Here is an 18,729-nt window from a genome sequence, read left to right as displayed (position 1 = left end):
TGTTATCCAACTGCAGAATGCCTAAGTATTTGTAGGCTTCATTTTCTTTGCATTTAATTAGTTGGCCATTGGGCATTTCAATTCAATTATTATTATTGACACATCAATGGGAAATCACAGCTGCCAATTTTTCAGCTGGTGTCGGCTTCCGTATGCGCCAAGTTCATCCCAAGAACCTGAATGGCTGCAGTATACATGCGGATCCAAGCAGTGTGGCCTTTTGTAATGGGAACGTTGACAATGTGCCCACCTTCCAAGTCCTCTCCAGGATTCTTTTAGTATGGCACCCAGTGGGCTGATAACGTTTTTATTAGCATTATTATTATTATTATGGTTGATCGCACAGGATTTGGCCTTTGTTCCACTTCACAAGTCCTTCCCAAGGAGCTTGGAAAAGCAGATGCTGCTGTTTAATGACGTGAAAGGTCTCGTCGCAAGATGAAAGCTGTTCCCAGTAAAACTGCCTCTTGCAATTGACCGATGGGGGTTTTGTCAGGGCCCGTGGTTTGCGAGAGGTCCTATCCTGAATCTCAAATCACCCCATCCCATTGCAAGGAGCAGAATTTCTCAGCCATATGAATATTACCTGGGAGTGGTGCGGTGGCCTAGAGACGGAGCTCTTGCCTCACAATCAGAAGGCGGGGAGTTCGATCCCGGGTAGAGGCAGATATTTCTCTCTCTGGGCACAGTGAGAATGTATCTGCTGAACAAAACTCCGCTCTGGCAACAGGAAGGGCATCTGGCCATTCAAACACTCTGCTAACTCCAACCAGTTGCCCGGACTCCACCCCGCAGGAGATTATGGGGTCGTTAGATGATGATGAACAATTACCTGACCTGATGAGACTTTACTGTTATTCAGAGGGAAATGGGGATAAAGGAACACACAATTCCAGCCTTTGTTATCATTCGGGAACTCCGCCTTAGGTCCACATATCAGAAGGCAAACAGGCAGCTGATAAAACTTCTTAAAAATAAATGTGCTAAAGGCATGAAGGCATAAATCCGAAATCATTGAGTAGCCGGTGAGTTGAGTCACCTTTGATATTTACTTGGATTTCAGGCACTGCTTCAATAATCTCCGGAGATTAATACAGCACCCAGGAGGGCTTCTGTGGCTCCACTGGGTGGTTGTGAAATGTGGAGGCTTCTGAATGCCTCTTTATTGGTTTTTTTTTTAATTCTCTGGTGCTGAAATCGTGGCCTTTTCTGGGCTGGCCTGATCCTATTCTCGAAGAAAGTCTCTTTCAACACAGTAAGAATTTACTCCCTGGGGAAATAACCACATGGCTATCAGAACCCTGAGAATTTTTTTTTTAAAAAAACACCCTCTTATGCGCAGAAGGAATGCCGTATCCATAGACACACACATACAGATAATCCTCGTCTTACGACCACGCCTGAGACCAAACTGTGTCTTGCTAAGTGAGACCGCTACTAAGCAAATTTTACAGCATCCTACGGCCCTTTTTGCCACACTCGTTAAGAGATTCACTAGCACGGTCATTAAGTGAATCTGGTTTCCCCACCGACTTTGCTCCTCAGAAGGTCGTAAAAGGGGAAACCACAGGACGCTGCCACCGTCATTAAGTATGAGCCAGTTGCCAAACGGCTGAATTTCGATCTCGTGACCGTGGAAATGCTGCAATGATTATAAGGTTAAGGGTTAGGTTTAGGGTTAGATTTAGGGTTAGGTTTAGGGTTAGGTTTGGGGGGGTTAGGGTAAGGTTTTCGCTTTATTTTTACATTTTTCGATCACAGCGCGATGTTTTCGTCGCGCTGTGATGACATCAAATGCGCGCTTTCGTCGAGCGCGATTTTGTACTCTGCGGTTTTGTGGTGGAACCCAAATGATTGTTTCCAGCAGAGGAAGAAACTCGGTGACAGATAAATGCCCAGTGAAGATAATTTCTCCCTGCTCTTCCCAAGGATAAAAGGGCAGAATGTGAAGAATCGACAGCGGCTCCTATCCATACCTCCGTTTCTGTTATAAATGAGCTAACAGAATTCACCTTCCAGTTGCAGGCTGGAGAAAGCTGGGAGATGGGCAGATAATGGAGGTTGTCTTAATCTCTCTGAGGTTGTTTGAGGGGGGGGGGAAAGCAAAATTGAAGCGAACGGGAAGAGATTGGGTGCTTTCTGCTTCTTCGTTTTTGCCTCTGTGTGCTGTGTTTTCATTCCAGAGCCCTGCCAAAAGCAGCTGCCCTCACAGGCTTTCGCGAAAAGGATGAATCGCGGACGAAACAAAGCTGCATTCACAAACCTTCTGCAGCCAGAACAAACAGGGGACAATGGAGCCGCAGACGTATATAGCGAAGGGGAAGGAAGGTGGGTCTTCAGGCCAGAACATCTGGGCCATCCAGAACAAGGCCAAGTTGAGTTATTCCACCAGAAACGAATAATCATGGTTAGGGAGCAGAAGGCCAAAACATAGGAGGAACGGTTGCAGGAACTGGGGATGTCCAGTTTAAGAAAAAGAAGGACCAGGGGAGACAGGATAGCAGTCTTCCAATATCTCAGGGGCTGCCACAAAGAAGAGGGAGTCAAGCTATTCTCCAAGGCACCTGAGGGCAGGACAAGGAGCAATGGGTGGAAACTAATCAAGGAGAGATCCTTCCTTCTCTCCTCCCTTCCTTCTCTCCTTCCTTCCCTCCTCCTCTCCTTCCTTCCTTCTCTCCTTCTCTCCTTGCTTCCTCCCTCCTTCCCTTTCTTCTCTGCTTCCTTCCTTCCCACCTTCCTTCCTTTCTTCCTTCTCTCCTTCCTTCCTTCTTGTATCTCAGGGGCTGCCCCAAAGAAGAGGGAGTCAAACTATTCTCCAAGGCACCTGAGGGCAGGACAAGGAGCAATGGGTGGAAACTAATCAAGGAGAGAAGCAACTTAGAACTGAGGAGAAATTTCCTGACAAATGAGAAAAATTAACCAGTGGAATTCTGTCTCCGTGAGTTGTGGGGGCTCCAACATTGGAGGTTTTAAGAAGACATTGCAGAACCATTTGTCTGAAGTGGTATAGAGTCTCCTGCCTAAGCAGGGGGTTGGACTAGAAGACCTCCAAGGTCCCTTCAAACTGTTATTCTGTTCCTGAAACTTCCTGACAGTAAGGACAATGAACCAGTGGAACAGCTGGCCTCCAGAGGTTGTGGGTGGAGATTTTTTTTGATTTTTTTTAATTTTTGTTACATAGACAACACATACCCACAACAGTAAAAAAAAAAAAAAATAGAAAAACACACACACACACAAAAACCCTATCATCACATACAGCATGTCGTTTGGTTACAAGTGTTTTAGCATTTATCATTCTTATACATTTATTATTTCATTTAATAGGTTATAATATACAGTTTGGGTTGCTTTGTTTACCATCCCTTCCTCCTGTTATAACACCACCTTATTTTCCCTTTCTTTTCTTCCTTCCTCCCTTCTCTACTTCCTTCCTTCCTGCTCTCCCTTCCTTCCTTCTTCCTCTACCTTTCTCCTACTCCTGCTCTTCCTCATCCCCTTCCTACCCTCTCTCCTCCTCTTTCTCTCCTTTCCATCCTCCTCTCCTTACCTCTTTCTTTCCACCCTCTCTCCCTTCTCTACTTTTCTCCTTCCTCCTCTCCTTCCCCTTCCTTCTTCCCTTACCTCTCCTTTGCTCCTACTCTTCCTCTTTCCCTTCCTACCCTCTCTCCTTCCTTTTCTCTCCCTTCCATCTTCCTTTCCCTTTCCTTTCTCCCTCCCTCCCTTCTCTACTTTCCTCCTTCCTAACAGTGGAGATTTTTAAGAAGAAGCTGGACGGTGACTTGTCTGAAATGATATAGGATTTCCCGTTTCAGTAGGGGTTGGACTAGAAGACCTCCAAGGTCCCTTCCAACGCTGGTATTCCATTATTCTCTTAATTAATCAGTGGAACGACTTGCCTCCAGAGGTTTTGAGTGCTCCATCACTGGAGGCTTTCAAGAAGAGATTGGACAACCATTTGTCTGAGCAAGGGGTTAAAGACCTCCAAGATCCCTTCTGACTCTGTTATCCTATCCTATCCTAAAATTGCCCGGCCTGGACGAAGGTTTGAAGAGCTGTGGCTAAAATAGTCAAAGACAGCAGATCCTTTGAGCTTTCAGGGTGTTCCTCACCCCTACAGGTGTTGTGTGCCTCACCAACCGTCCTTGTGCCTCTTAATTTCTCCATCGTGATGGCAGAGGGTGACTCATAAACGGCACTAAAATGCAACTTCCTGTCCAGTTAATTTTCTGAATGGGGAAAACACCCTGTACTCATTATCGCAAAGCCACTGGGATTGGCCTGTAACGAGAGCTTTTGAAAGAAAGGGGTTTAGGCTTTTAGGATCGATTATTCTCGAAGCAATTTCCTGATTAGATGGGATTCGACTCCCTGAAACACCAGGAGGAAAACTGTCCTCTTTACCTTCTGATAAGGAACACAACGATACAACGGAGAATATCCCGCTGGAGATAAGTCAGGAGGGCCAAAGACCCTGCTAGGGGTATAAAAGCTTTAGTGAAATTGGTCGCAATCTCCTCTCGGAAATCCACCCTGGCAGCTTGGCAGGAAAAGCTTTAAAGAGATTGTCTTTCATTTGGAAGAGACGTTTGATTTAATTTCCTCTCCTGTTCGCTATCCTTGACGCTTGGGATCAGCTCTCTCCCCCTGGTGAATCCCCAGTTAAATTTAACTCCCGTTTTAAGAAGCCTTTGGCAAGCAAGCAAGGTGGAAAAGGAATTTCCTTCACTATCAGCAGCTGGAAGACTTTAAAGCAGTGTTTCTCAACCTTGGCAACTTGAAGATGTCCGGACTTCAACTCCCAGAATTCCCCAGCCAGCATTCGCTGGCTGGGGGATTCTGGGAGTTGAAGTCCAGACATCTTCAAGTTGCCAAGGTTGAGAAACACTGCTTTAAAACGAAGGCGCCAGCCTTACGTAGAATAGGATCTGGGCCTGCCATCAGCTCAGAGGATGGACTTGCAGAGGCTGTGAGCTGTTTTATTATGCAAAGATTTCCAGGCACTGCCAAGCTATTACCGAGAACGTAATATTCAAAGCGAAATAATTCAAAGCAGGCAACCAGCCTGTTCTGGATTTTTCTCCTTGCTGCAAAGGCGCAAACAGAAATACTACAATCTGTGGCTTTCTTTTTTTTAAAAAAAAGTAAAAACAGAACATATCAATAAGGGGGTCCTTTGAGCAGAATGGGGGTCAAATTATTCTACACAGCACCTGAAGGAAGGAGAAGACGCAATGGGTGGAAACTAATCAAGGGGAGAAGCAACGTGGAATTAAGGAGAAACTTCCTAACAGTGAGGACAATTAATAGCAATAGCAGTTAGACTTATATGCCACTTCATAGGGCTTTCAGCCCTCTCTAAGCGGTTTACAGAGTCAGCATATCGCCCCCCAACAACAATCCGGGTCCTCATTTTACCCACCTCGGAAGGATGGAAGGCTGAGTCAACGCTGAGCCGGTGAGATTTGAACCGCTGAACTGCAGATAACAGTCAGCTGAAGTGGCCTGCAGTGCTGCATTTAACCACTGCGCCACCTCGGCTCAATTTAACCATTGGGACAACTTGTCTCCAGAAGTTGTAGGTGCTTCATCACTGGAGCTTTTAAGAAGAGGTTAGACAATCATTTGTCTGAAATGATAGGGTTTCCTCCTTCAGCAGGGGGTTGGACTAGAAGACCTCCAAGGTCCCTTCCAGATCTATTCTGATTAGAGATCAATGCCGTTTTGTGGCCATCCGGACCTGGCAACTAGAATGAAGCTACCTCTTCCTCCTCCTGTATTAGCAACGTGTTGTTTATATATAGAGCCGAGGTGGCGCAGTGGTTAAATGCAGCACTGCAGGCCACTTCAGCTGACTGTTCTCTGCAGTTCAGCGGTTCTAATCTCACCGGCTCAAGGTTGACTCAGCCTTCCATCCTTCCAAGGTGGGTAAAAATGAGGACCCGGATTGTTGTTGGGGGAGATATGCTGACTCTGTAAACCGCTTAGAGAGGGCTGAAAGCCCTATGAAGCGGTATATAAGTCTAACTGCTATTGCTATCTATCTATCTATCTATCTATCTATCTATCTATCTATCTTATCTATTCTATCTATATCTATCTATATCTATCTCTCCCTCCCTCCCTCTCTCTATATCTATCTCTCCCTCTCTCTATATCTATCTATCTATCTATCTATCTATCTATCTATCTATCTATCTATCTATCTATCTATCTATCTATTCTATTCTATTCTATTCTATCTATATCTATCTATATCTATCTATATCTATCTCTCCCTCCCTCCCTCTCTCTATATCTATCTCTCCCTCTCTCTATATCTATCTATCTATCTATCTATCTATCTATCTATCTATCTATCTATCTATCTATCTATCTATCTATTCTATTCTATTCTATTCTATTCTATTCTATTCTATATCTATCTATATCTATCTATCTATCTCTCCCTCCCTCCCTCTCTCTATATCTATCTCTCCCTCTCTATCTATCTATCTATCTATCTATCTATCTATCTATCTATCTATCTATCTATCTATCTATTCTATTCTACTATTCTATTCTATTCTATTCTATCTATATCTATCTATTCTATCTATATCTATCTCTCCCTCCCTCCCTCTCTCTATATCTATCTCTCCCTCTCTCTATATCTATCTATCTATCTATCTATCTATCTATCTATCTATCTATCTATCTATCTATCTATCTATCTATCTATCTATCTATCTGGGTGAAATGAGGACCCAGACTGTGGGGGCGATACGCTGACTCTGTAAACCGCTTAGAGAGGGCTGAAAGCCCTATGAAGCGGTATATAAGTCTAATTGCTATTGCTATTGCTATTGTTTCACTGTCAGTCCCCTGGAAGCTTTCGGATGGAGGAGGATGGAATAAGAGAGAATCAAAACACAATGAGGAACAAGACGGGCTTTCATTTTCCAGCCTCCAACCCAAACAAAAAGGGGAACGCAGGGAAGGGAGCGTCTTCGCCGTCCCCTCTGTGTCCCTGCACTCACAGGCAGCCGCATCCCTCCACAATAGAGAAAATAAAGCTGAAAGGGCCTGACTTTTGAAATAAAGAAAATCCTGCTGTTGCTGGCGCATTATAATCATTCCGAAAGGTAGAAATGGAGAGAAGGCTCTTGAATGGCTCGTTCCGAGTGGCATTCAACCCATATTTACAGAACAAAAGCGCCAACCCAGTGCAAGTTGATTCACTTTTTTATTCTCCGGCAAACAAAACCGTCCCTCCGAACGAAAAGCCTGGGAGGAAGGCAGAATGTTTGATCGATTTATAAATCACCCCATCCGTCTTCTGACAGCGAGCAAAATCATTGCCTCTTTCTTCTCCAGAGAGGGGGGGTGGGGGGGTGGGGAAGGGGGGATTGCCAATTGTGGCAACAGGCCGGGTGCCAGGTGTTCTACTCAATTGTCCCCACATGGATCTCCACCAACCTCTTCCTCGGAAGCCAGGAAGAGCTTGTGTGAAATGCGAGACTAAGAGAGTTATTAAAAAGGAATCACTCTCTGCTTTTACGGGAGATCCGAAGGCTGTCAGAATGTGTGAGTTGTTGCAACTCTGCTCCCCCCCCCCCTCCTTAGCTTCAGCATCTGGCTTTCCCTTTTTCGCAGTTTTGCAATCTTCAGAAGATTGTGCAAAGGAGGGATAAACATAGAACACAGAATTACAGAGCCGGACGGGGCCTTGGAGGTCTTCTAGTTGTCAGGGTCCCAAATGGCATCCAAAATTAAATCAGAGTCCGAGGCAAAAGTATTGCTCAAAGTTCCAATTGATGAAGAGAGCCACGTTAGCACATCTGGGAAAACCCGAATCTGAAAGCTTCCCGGTTTTCCCCACCCAGTTGACAGTTCTAGATCTTGCCCCCCACACCCACAAGTCCATCTCATGGTCCAATCTCCCACTGCCATGCTGGCATCTTCCACCCATCCAGTTCCAGCCAGTTGCAAAGACAAAGGATGACCTTGGCTTTCTAGAAAGGATTTTGTTATGGCTACATATCATCCAACTCCATACAATCCCTCCTCCCATTTTCCCACCATAGAAAACGGCATAGGAGAAGAATAGAAAGTGCAGCATTCCTGAGACCCAAAAGAATGTGATGGTGAATCTTTTTAAGCACTGGCTACAGAAAAGGGGAGACTTCATGCATGCTTGTCTGGGCCGCGGTCAGGATGAGGAGTTGCCCAGTGGGCATGCGCACCCCCCCCAAAAAAAAATAACTTCTGTTTTTGGTGCGCATTCAAATCTTTCAGTTACTGCCATGCATGCAAGTGCGCCAATCAGCTGGCCGGTGCGCACGCTCACACTGGATAATGGAAGACCCGCTCTTCTGCTTTCAAACACTGACACATGCGCAAAGGCCAGCTGATAGGCTGATAGGCACATGCGCCCTAGAAAACCAGAAGAGGAGCAGGTGGTGCTGCGCATGCCGGGCGAAGTGGCTCTGTGTGTCACTTCATAGGTTCAACATCAGGGCCCTAAAGCATTTCAGACAAGTGGTTGCCCAGCCTCTTCTTAAAAGCCTCCAGTGATAAGAGCACTCACCACCTCTGGAGGCAAGTCGTTCCATGGATTAATGATCAGAATAATGGAATACCAGAGTTGGAAGGGACCTTGGAGGTCTTCTAGTCCAACCCCCTGCTCGAGTTGAGAAGCGAAACATCTTTTCCTTCCTCAAAGAAAAAAAGAAAGGGGGGGGGGAGATCCCATCCTGGGGCCTTTTGAAAAAGCACCTTTGAGATGCAAAGTTTAACGGGACCTTTAAAAATCCTCCCCAACTTCCAGGAACCCCCTTCAGGTCTGTGACAACGTCACTTCTAGAAATTTGGAAAGTTTCCTAACGTATTTATGCAGGATGCTAATCAGAAATGCTTGGCCTGGCGGAAAATACAGATAACCCTGCAGTGTTGGCTTCCCACAGCTTCACCCACCCGTCCCCAGTAATCTACACCCTTCCTAATGGGTGCCACCACCGTTCTCCCCCTCCCACACTTTCCCCCTTCGCCTTGACGGACTTTCTCTATCCCAGCCAAAATACATTCGGATGAACCCCTATACTAGTCTCCCTTTATTTATTTATCAGCACAAATGCAACACAAATGTAACAAAAAAGGCAACATTAAAAATAATGGCTTTCTGTCTGGATGGTCTCTTGGGATGAGCAGATAGACAGAGAAAGGAAGCAGTATACTTCCTCCCATATTTGGGCATACCAGGGGTTGTGACATAATAAATACCTATTTCCCTGACCTAGCTGATAAAGGAGGAGAACCTTGTGGCTTAGTGGCTAACATAACTGCTTAATATGTAATACAGCCCAGGTTCAAATCCCAGTAAGGGTATGGCTAGCTGATGAGAGCTAAATAGATCTATACTAGTCTCCCTTCATTTATTTATCAGCACAAATGCAGCACACACACACACACACACACACACACACACACACACACACACACACACACATATGCTGGTCTGGTTGGCTCTTTTCCCGTGTAAGATATATATATGCTATATTAATAGCAGTGACTGGGAGAGGCATCTTGGAGTCTTAGTGGACAACCAGCTAAATAAGGGCCAGCAGTGTGTGGCGGCAGCCAAAAAAGCCAACACAATCCTCAGTTGCATTAACAGAGGGATGCAATCAAGATCAAGGGAGGTACTAATACCACTCTGTAAAGCCTTAGTAAGGCCACACCTAGAGTCCTGCATCCAGTTTTGGTCCCCACACTATAAAAAAGATGTTGAGACTCTAGAAAGAGTGCAGAGAAGAGCAACCAGGATGATGAGGGGACTGGAGGCAAAATCATACAATGGACGGTTGCAGGAACTGGGCCTGGCTGGTCTACTGAAGAGAAGGACCAGGGGAGACATGAGAGCAGTCTTCCAATATTGGAGGGGCTGCCCCAGAGAGGAGGGGGGGGTCAAGCTATTCTCCAAAGCATCTGAAAACCAGACAAGGAAAAATGGATGGAAACTGACCAAGGAGAGATTCAACCTGGAAATAAGGGGAATTTTTCTGACAGGGAGAGCAATGAACCAAAGGAACAGAAGTTTCCTTCGGATGTTGTGGGAGCTTCATCCCTGCCTGGAGGCTTTCAAGAAGAGACTGGACTGTAATTTGATTCCACATGCATACTGTCTTCTCTTATTATTTTTTTCTCTTTAAAACTAGGATATGTTAAGTATATTGATATGGAAGCGGAAATACACCGATGAGAGGAAGAGTGGGAAGCAGAAGGGAGAAGAAAGATAGGAAGAGAGGGATAGGAGAGAGGGTGAAGGGGGAAGATGAGGAGGAGAAGGAGGAGTGGAATGAAGAGAGAGGAGAAGGAGAAAGGAAGGGGAAGTAGAGTAGGAAAGGATGATGGAGGGAAGATAGGAAGTAGGAGAGAGGCAGAAGAAAGAGGTGTATGGAGAGTAGAAGAGCTAATAATGGGTGTTTTTTGGGGGGCGTTGATGACAAGAGGAATTGATGTAATCATTATTTAATACTATATGATACTGGCTATGTATAGTATACATGTGATTGTATGTTATGAAAATGGAAATAAAATATGTTTTAAAAAAAATTAAAAAGACAGAACGAAAAAATAAAAATTAAGAAGATAAATAAAAAGAATAAAAAAAATAAAAAAAAGAAGAGGCTGGACTGCCATCGGTCAGAAATGGGGTAGGGTCTTCTGCTTGGGTGGGGGCTGGACTAAATGACCTACAAGGTCCCTTCCAACTGTGTGAATCTGTAGAATATCTTCCGAAATGATGGGGGGAAGAAGAGAAAAATTTCCAGTTCTGTGCTCAACGTGACATTTTGGCCGCTGATGTTCATTTACCCAACAGGGCGGAAGGGAAGAAATGAGGTCAAACTGACAGGAAGGAATAAGGGGAATGTCAGTCTTCAGATTTTCCTGGCTCACCTCCTTGTTCTTTTTCTGTCCTGCCAATCCTCATCTTCACCTTTCATCGGTTGAATGTCCATTTTCCTGCAAAGTCCTTTTGGGATTTTTTCCCCCCCAGCCTCTGTCCTGACCTGCGTTTTATTTCCCTGCCTGCTCCTTGGACCTGCTCACAAATCTGTTCTCGGATGTCCTCCTAGCACAGTGTTTCTCAACCTTGGCAACTTGAAGATGTCCGGATTTCAACTCCCAGAATTCCCCAGCCAGCGAATGCTGGCTGGGGAATTCTGGGAGTTGAAGTCCGGACATCTTCAAGTTGCCAAGGTTGAGAAACACTGCTTTAAACGAAGGTGCCGGCCTTAACGGAGAACAGGATCTGGGGCTGCCATCAGCTCATTTGGACAAAATCCTTCCCCCCCGCCCTCCGGGGTGGGCTTTTAGGCTGAGGTGAACCCTCCACCTCTGTGTTTCCACAAAACACAATTCCACAGCTGCCAATCTTTGGCACCCAAAAGCACATTCAGGCTTTTGAGAGCATGTAGGAGCAGACAGACCAAATGACACCCCCTCCCCCCAACCCTCTTGGCAGGGGAAGAATTATTTACAGGTGAGAACAACAGAATAACAGTGTTGGAAGGGACCTCAGAGGTCTTCTAGTCCAACCCCCTGCTCAGGCAGGAAACATTATACCGTTTCAGACAAGTGGCTGCCCAGTCTACGGTGATGGAGCCCCCACAATTTCTGAAGGCAAGCCGTTCCACTGCTGGTTTATTGTTCTCACTGTCAATCAATCAATCAGATCAATCAATCAATCAGAACAGAACTGGAAGGGACCTTGGAGGTCTTCTACTCCAACTTCCTGGTCAAGCAGGGCACCCTATCTCATTCCACACAAATTGTTGTCCAACATCTTCTTAAAAACCTCCAGTGTTGGAGCATTCACAACTTCTGGAGGCAACTTCTGTTCCACTGATCAATTGTTCTAACCGTCAGGAAATTCCTCCTTAGTTCTAAGTTGCTTCTCTCCTTGATTAGTTTCCACCCATTGCTCCTTGTCCTGCCCTCAGGTGCCTTGGAGAATAGCTTGACTACCTCTTCTTTGTGGCAACCCCTGAGATACAGGAAGGAAGGAAGGTGGGAAGGAAGGAAAGAAGGAAGGAAGGAGAGAAGGAAGGAAGGAAGGAAGGAAGCAGAGAAGAAAGGGAGGGAGGGAGGAAGCAAGGAGAGAGGAGAGAAGGAGGGAAGGAAGGAGAGAAGGAAGGGAGGAGAGAAGGAAGGATCTCTCCTTGATTAGTTTCCACCCATTGCTCCTTGTCCTGCCCTCAGGTGCTTTGGAGAATAGCTTGACTCCCTCTTCTTTGTGGCAACCCCTGAGATACAGGAAGGAAGGAAGGTGGGAAGGAAGGAAAGAAGGAAGGAAGGAGAGAAGGAAGGAAGGAAGGAAGCAGAGAAGAAAGGGAGGGAGGGAGGAAGCAAGGAGAGAGGAGAGAAGGAGGGAAGGAAGGAGAGAAGGAAGGAAGGAGAGAAAGAAGGATCTCTCCTTGATTAGTTTCCACCCATTGCTCCTTGTCCTGCCCTCAGGTGCTTTGGAGAATAGCTTGACTCCCTCTTCTTTGGGGCAACCCCTGAGATACAGGAAGGAAGGAAGGTGGGAAGGAAGGAAAGAAGGAAGGAAGGAGAGAAGGAAGAAAGGAAGGAAGGAAGCAGAGAAGAAAGGGAGGGAGGGAGGAAGCAAGGAGAGAAGGAGAGAAGGAGGGAAGGAAGGAGAGAAGGAAGGGAGGAGAGAAGGAAGGATCTCTCCTTGATTAGTTTCCACCCATTGCTTCTTGTTCTGCCCTCAGGTGCCTTGGAGAATAGTTTGACTCCCTCTTCTTTGGGGCAACCCCTGAGATACAGGAAGGAAGGAAGGTGGGAAGGAAGGAAAGAAGGAAGGAAAGAGAGAAGGAAGAAAGGAAGGAAGGAAGCAGAGAAGAAAGGGAGGGAGGGAGGAAGCAAGGAGAGAAGGAGAGGAGGAGGGAAGGAAGGAGAGAAGGAAGGGAGGAGAGAAGGAAGGATCTCTCCTTGATTAGTTTCCACCCATTGCTCCTTGTCCTGCCCTCAGGTGCTTTGGAGAATAGTTTGACTCCCTCTTCTTTGGGGCAACCCCTGAGATACAGGAAGGAAGGAAGGTGGGAAGGAAGGAAAGAAGGAAGGAAAGAGAGAAGGAAGAAAGGAAGGAAGGAAGCAGAGAAGAAAGGGAGGGAGGGAGGAAGCAAGGAGAGAAGGAGAGGAGGAGGGAAGGAAGGAGAGAAGGAAGGGAGGAGAGAAGGAAGGATCTCTCCTTGATTAGTTTCCACCCATTTTGCTCCTTGTCCTGCCCTCAGGTGCCTTGGAGAATAGCTTGACTCCCTCTTCTCTGGAACAGCCTCACTTGCTTTAAAAAAAAAAAACTTCTGCAACTTTTTTTATTTTCTTCAAAGACTTTAAACTAGTGGGGGTGGAATTAATAAAAAGTGGAATGAGCCCAAATGCAGGAAGGTGCGACATATTTCACCTACAGTCCTGCTAAAACTTTGTCCATCTCTGGAGAAGACAACCTACTAGAGTTGTTTCCAAAAATAGCAAGCCCTTTCTGCAGGAAAAAAGGACCAGATCAGGATACATCCATCCCACGGCTGTTTTATGCAGGAGCTTCTGTGGGCGGCAACGCTAAACTGACAGATGCTGAGCGGGGGGCGAAGGGGGGGGGGGGTAAGGAAGGATATTCAAATCCTTGCTGGGAGTATGAAAAGCGTGAAGAACACTTTCCCATGCATGATGGACTTGTGGAAATACATACATACATACATACATACATACATACATACATACATACATACATACATATATCGAACACCAAGGCCTACAGCAAGCCAGAGAATTTTAATAGCAATAGCAGTTAGACTTATATACCGCTTCATAGGGCTTTCAGCCCTCTCTAAGCGGTTTACAGAGTCAGCATATTGCCCCCAACAACAATCCGGGTCCTCATTTCACCCACCTCGGAAGGATGGAAGGCTGAGTCAACCCTGAGCCGGTGAGATTAGAACCGCTGAACTGCAGATAACAGTCAGCTGAAGTGGCCTGCAGTACTGCACCCTAACCACTGCGCCACCTCAGCTCTCCTCCTCCTCCTCCTCCTCCGCCTCCTATTCCTTGTTCTTATTCTACTAGCAATAGCAATAGCAATAGCAGTTAGACTTATATGCCGCTTCATAGGGCTTTCAGCCCTCTCTAAGCGGTTTACAGAGTCAGCATATATCGCCCCCAACAACAATCCGGGTCCTCATTTCACCCACCTCGGAAGGATGGAAGGCTGAGTCAACCTTGAGCCGGTGAGATTTGAACCGCTGAACTGCAGATAACAGTCAGCTGTAGTGGCCTTCAGTATTGCACCCTAACCACTGCGTCACCTCAGCTCTCCTCCTCCTCCTCCTCCTATTCCTTGTTCTTATTCTACTAGCAATAGCAATAGCAATAGCAGTTAGACTTATATACCGCTTCATAGGGCTTTCAGCCCTCTCTAAGCGGTTTACAGAGTCAGCATATTGCCCCCAACAACAATCCGGGTCCTCATTTCACCCACCTCGGAAGGATGGAAGGCTGAGTCAACCTTGAGCCGGTGAGATTTGAACCGCTGAACTGCTGAACTAGCAGTCAGCTGAAGTAGCCTGCAGTGCTGCACTCTACCCACCGCGCCACCTCGGCTCTTTAAAAATCAACATCCAGACAAAACCAGGAATTTTCTTTCTGTTATGATGTGGCACAATAGCTGTAGAATCGCTTTCAAGAGGTATGTATCCCTGCTGGATGAATGGAGGAGAGACCACCAGGAAATGACAGGCCAATAGGCTGGTCCATGAAGGTGTTGTTGTTGTTGTTTTTTTAAATCAGAAATATAGTAATAGTAAAGATGTTTGTGCTACTGGATATTTTCCTGTGTTGGACGGAAGCCAAGCTGAATACAAGGCAACCTTATCCTTCTGTTATTGCTTCTCACATTGGATTGTCTGCCTCCAAGGCTGGTGTGTGACCCACAATCCAATACAACAAGCGTAAGAGTCTCTCCAGGGTGAGATGGGCACCATATCATTTTAATTAATTAATTAATAAACAACATGCAAGCAGATAACAGGATTGTCCCTTTAGCAAGCCAGGCACAAACAACCAGACCCAGATGTGATGTGCAGAGTTCAGGCTAACTACTCTATTACGTTCTGCCTGTAATGCAGGAATCTCCCCGGTCTGAAAACCTACTCATCATGGTAGCGCAGTGGTTAGCCTGCAGCATTGCAGGCTAATTCTGCTGACTGCAAGGAGTTTGATCTTGACCGGTTCAAGGTTGACTCAGCCTTCCGTCCTTCCGAGGCCGGTAAAAATGAGGACCCAAATTGTTGGGGGCAAGAGGCTGGCTCTGTAAACCACTCAGAGAGGGCTGTAAAGCACCATGAAGTGGTATATAAGTCTAAGGGCTACTGCTATAGTTACTGTGATAGATAGATGGATGGATGGATGGATGGATGGATGGATGGATGGATGGATGGGTGGGTGGGTGGGTGGGTAGGTGGGTGGGTGGGTGGGTAGGTAGGTAGGTAGGTAGGTAGGTAGGTAGATAAATAGGTGGGTAGATAAATAGATAGATAGATAGATAGATAGATAGGTAGGTAGGTAGGTAGGTAGGTAGGTAGGTAGGTAGGTAGGTAGGTAGGTAGGTAGATAAATAGGTGGGTAGATAAATAGATAGATAGATAGATAGATAGATAGATAGATAGATAGGTAGGTAGGTAGGTAGGTAGGTAGGTAGGTAGGTAGGTAGGTAGGTAGGTAGATAGATGATAGACAGACAGACAGACAGACAGACAGACAGACAGACAGAGCGGCCCGTAGTGGCACAATGGTGAGAGTGCAGTATTGCAAGCCAACTCTGTCCACTGCCAGCAGTTCAATCCTGACCAGCTCATGGTTGATTCAGCCTTCCGAGGCAGATAAAATGAGGACCCAGATTGTTGTGGGCAAGAGGCTGGCTCTGTGAACAGCTTAGAGAAGGCTGTGAAGCACTGTGAAGCGGTATATAAGTCTTAGGCCTATTGCTATTGCTACTCCTGGGATCAATTACTGTAGATAAGGCTCCAAGGAACTTAAGTGGGTCATCCCTGGATCCTCCCTCCGTGCCAGGAGGTGGGTGCTTGGTACCAGGTATTTTCGAAAGCACCGTTCTATGGACAACAGGGGTGACACTATACACATTACACTATACACAGAGCTGAGGTGGCGCAGTGGTTAGAGTGCAGCACTGCAGGCTACTTCAGCTGACTGCTATTTGCAGTTCGGCGGTTCAAATCTCACCGACTCAAGGTTGACTCAGCCTTCCATCCTTCTGAGGTGGGTGAAATGAGGACCCAGATTGTTGGGGGCGATATGCTGACTCTGTAAACCGCTTAGAGAGGGCTGAAAGCCCTATGAAGCGGCATATAAGTCTAACTGCTATTGCTATTGCTATTTATTCTCAATAATGGAACCTTAATAAAAGAAGAACCCCAAAAAGGCCTCTTAGGAAATGACGGAGCTGAAAAGCTGAAATGTGGAGATGTGAGCCATCTGGTGGTTACATGGCAGGAGGAAAGTCATCATAGTTAAAAACATCGAGTAGCCACAGAAAAATGAATCAGGAATTACTCACATAATATAGTATATGGCACGTCTGGAAACTTCCGGGCTTTCTCAGGCTAGCAAGGACCACTTTTGCAAGGAGAGTCACCACTGGATGCTGAAGCAAAAGAAGCAGAGTGAGGATTTTTTTTTTCCTGAAGGGGTTAAAAGAATACTTTTCCAAAAAAAAAAAAAACAGGTAGCATTTATAACCAGTGGGAAAACTTGCCTCAAGAAATTGTTGGTGCTTCATCACTAGAGGCTTTTTTTTTTAAAAAGAAAAGATCATCATTTGTTTGAAATAGCACTATAGGGTCTCCTGCTTGAGCAGGGGGTTGGACTAGAAGACCTCTAAGGTCCCTTTCACTTCTATTCTGATTGATATGACATTGGCTTCTTCTATCAGGGTTAAAAGAAGGGAAGAGTCAGATCTGCTTGCTCTTAGTCTAGTTCTGCTGACAAAGATTGATACCATTTAATTTAATTTAATTTATTAGATTTATAGGCCGCCCAATCCTGGAGGACTCTGGGCGGCTTACACAGAACAAGAAAACAAGACAAAAAATAAAAATAAAAACAAAAAATAAAAAAAAAATTTATTTTATTTGCCTCTTGTTTTCCTTATCTAAAAGATGAGCTCAGGGAGAAGTTATGTTTTATTTAAACAGGGCGACACTCTATTAAAATTGTTTTTTTTTTTCTGCTGGGATGAAAGGGGGTTTTTTTCCCCTCCTTCCCTTTTTCTTTTCTTTTTCACCTGCACTTTTTTCTTTTCTTGTATTTTCCTGTTTTGTATTTGTTGTTGCTTCTAATTCTTAATAAAATGATTGGGGGGGGGAGAATACACCACGTCCGTCTACTGTTTGCAGTTTATTAAAGTTGCATTTCTTAGTCTAATAAGATGCTGTGTCCGGTTTCAAAAGCTAAGCCAATTCCAAAAATAAATAAATCTAAAAGTGACACAACTCTTCTCTATACCAAAGCAGATTTTTCCTCCCACCGAGGAGTCTCCTAGTGCAGTGTTTCTCAACCTTGAGAATAGCATAGCTGGCTGGGGAATTCTGGGAGTTGAAGTCCACAGGACTTCAAGTTGTCAAGGTTGAGAAACACTGTCCTAGTGTGGAGTCTCAGTAGGAAAATGCCATAAATTTAATCATTCAATACTCCCCAAGGCTGCTTACCAAGGTAGGCCCTCTCCTTCAAGGAAAGACCCCAAACTTTCGTGTTGTTGCTGTTGTTATTAAACATGAAACCCAGTCAACTGAACATTTAAAAACGTATCACAAATATCACTGACTGGTGCTGATGGTGGATAAAAGTTGCTGTCAGCATCCTGGGTATTGTTGTTGCTGTTGTTATCATCACAGTCAGCCAGATGTTCAGTCTGGGTTTGGCATTTTTGTCTACCTATCGAGTCCTTACCAAGGACCTGGGATAGGCAAATCCGGATATTTGATAGTGCTACAGGTGTTGGCGCAGAGATTGAGGCAGTCCCAAGTAAAGCCGCCTTCTGCAATTGACTGATGGCAGTTTTGTCAATGCCAATGATGGCGTCCAAGTGATGCTCCAGTTGTTTTGGGAGGGCAGCCCAGGCGCCTGTGCCTTTGGGTCCTCCCCTCGCTGGCCTTTGCCACAGCCGTTCTCTTCCTCTTCGCAGGTCTTTGTATTTTCCTGTTCTCTTCTCCAGTTCTTTCTCTTCTCCTCTGCCGCCTCCTCTGTCCAGGCTTTTTAAGTCTTTTTTATTGACGACTGTGAAGTTGTGGCAGGTGCCTGTCTGTCTGGGCATCCTGAAGACCCAAAGTATTGTATTGTATTGTATTTATTTGTCTTGTATGCCGCTCACTCCTGAAGGACTCCGGGCAGCTCACAATAGACAAGGGAAGGGGAAATAACTAGACAAAGACAACACTTTAAAAAAAAAACCACAACATTCACAGTTTCCGTGGGGCCGGATGTTTCACAGTCTCTCAGGTACCCAAAGCATTTTAACTTCTTCCTTTTCCAGGACTTTCTCTGTTTTGGGATTCCCACCAGTTCTTGCTTGGAGGCAAATGGCATTTCCTGCAGATCCTCCAATGCCCCCTTGTCGCTCCTTTGTGGTGCCGCTGCTTGTAGTCGGTCTGGACGATCTTCTTCCAGCAGCTT

General features: G+C 45.6%; 1 protein-coding gene across 1 annotated transcript in view; it reads right to left on the bottom strand.

The window, feature by feature from the left end:
- Positions 1-16,633, bottom strand: part of ELAPOR2 (endosome-lysosome associated apoptosis and autophagy regulator family member 2) — an 82,758-nt gene extending 66,125 nt beyond the window's left edge. Inside the window, exon 1 of the mRNA XM_087722425.1 lies at positions 16,616-16,633. The gene's annotated coding sequence lies outside the window, so the exon portion shown is untranslated. The remainder of the gene's footprint in view (positions 1-16,615) is intronic.
- Between the last annotated feature and the right edge of the window lie 2,096 nt (positions 16,634-18,729).

Source organism: Thamnophis sirtalis, unplaced genomic scaffold (assembly GCF_051295495.1).
Source record: "Thamnophis sirtalis isolate CommonGarterSnake01/CBP01778 unplaced genomic scaffold, rThaSir2_p1.2 scaffold_9, whole genome shotgun sequence".
Classification (NCBI taxonomy): Eukaryota; Metazoa; Chordata; class Lepidosauria; order Squamata; family Natricidae; genus Thamnophis; species Thamnophis sirtalis.
The sequence above is the reverse complement of the archived record's forward strand: the minus strand, read 5'-3'. Positions and strand labels throughout refer to the sequence as shown.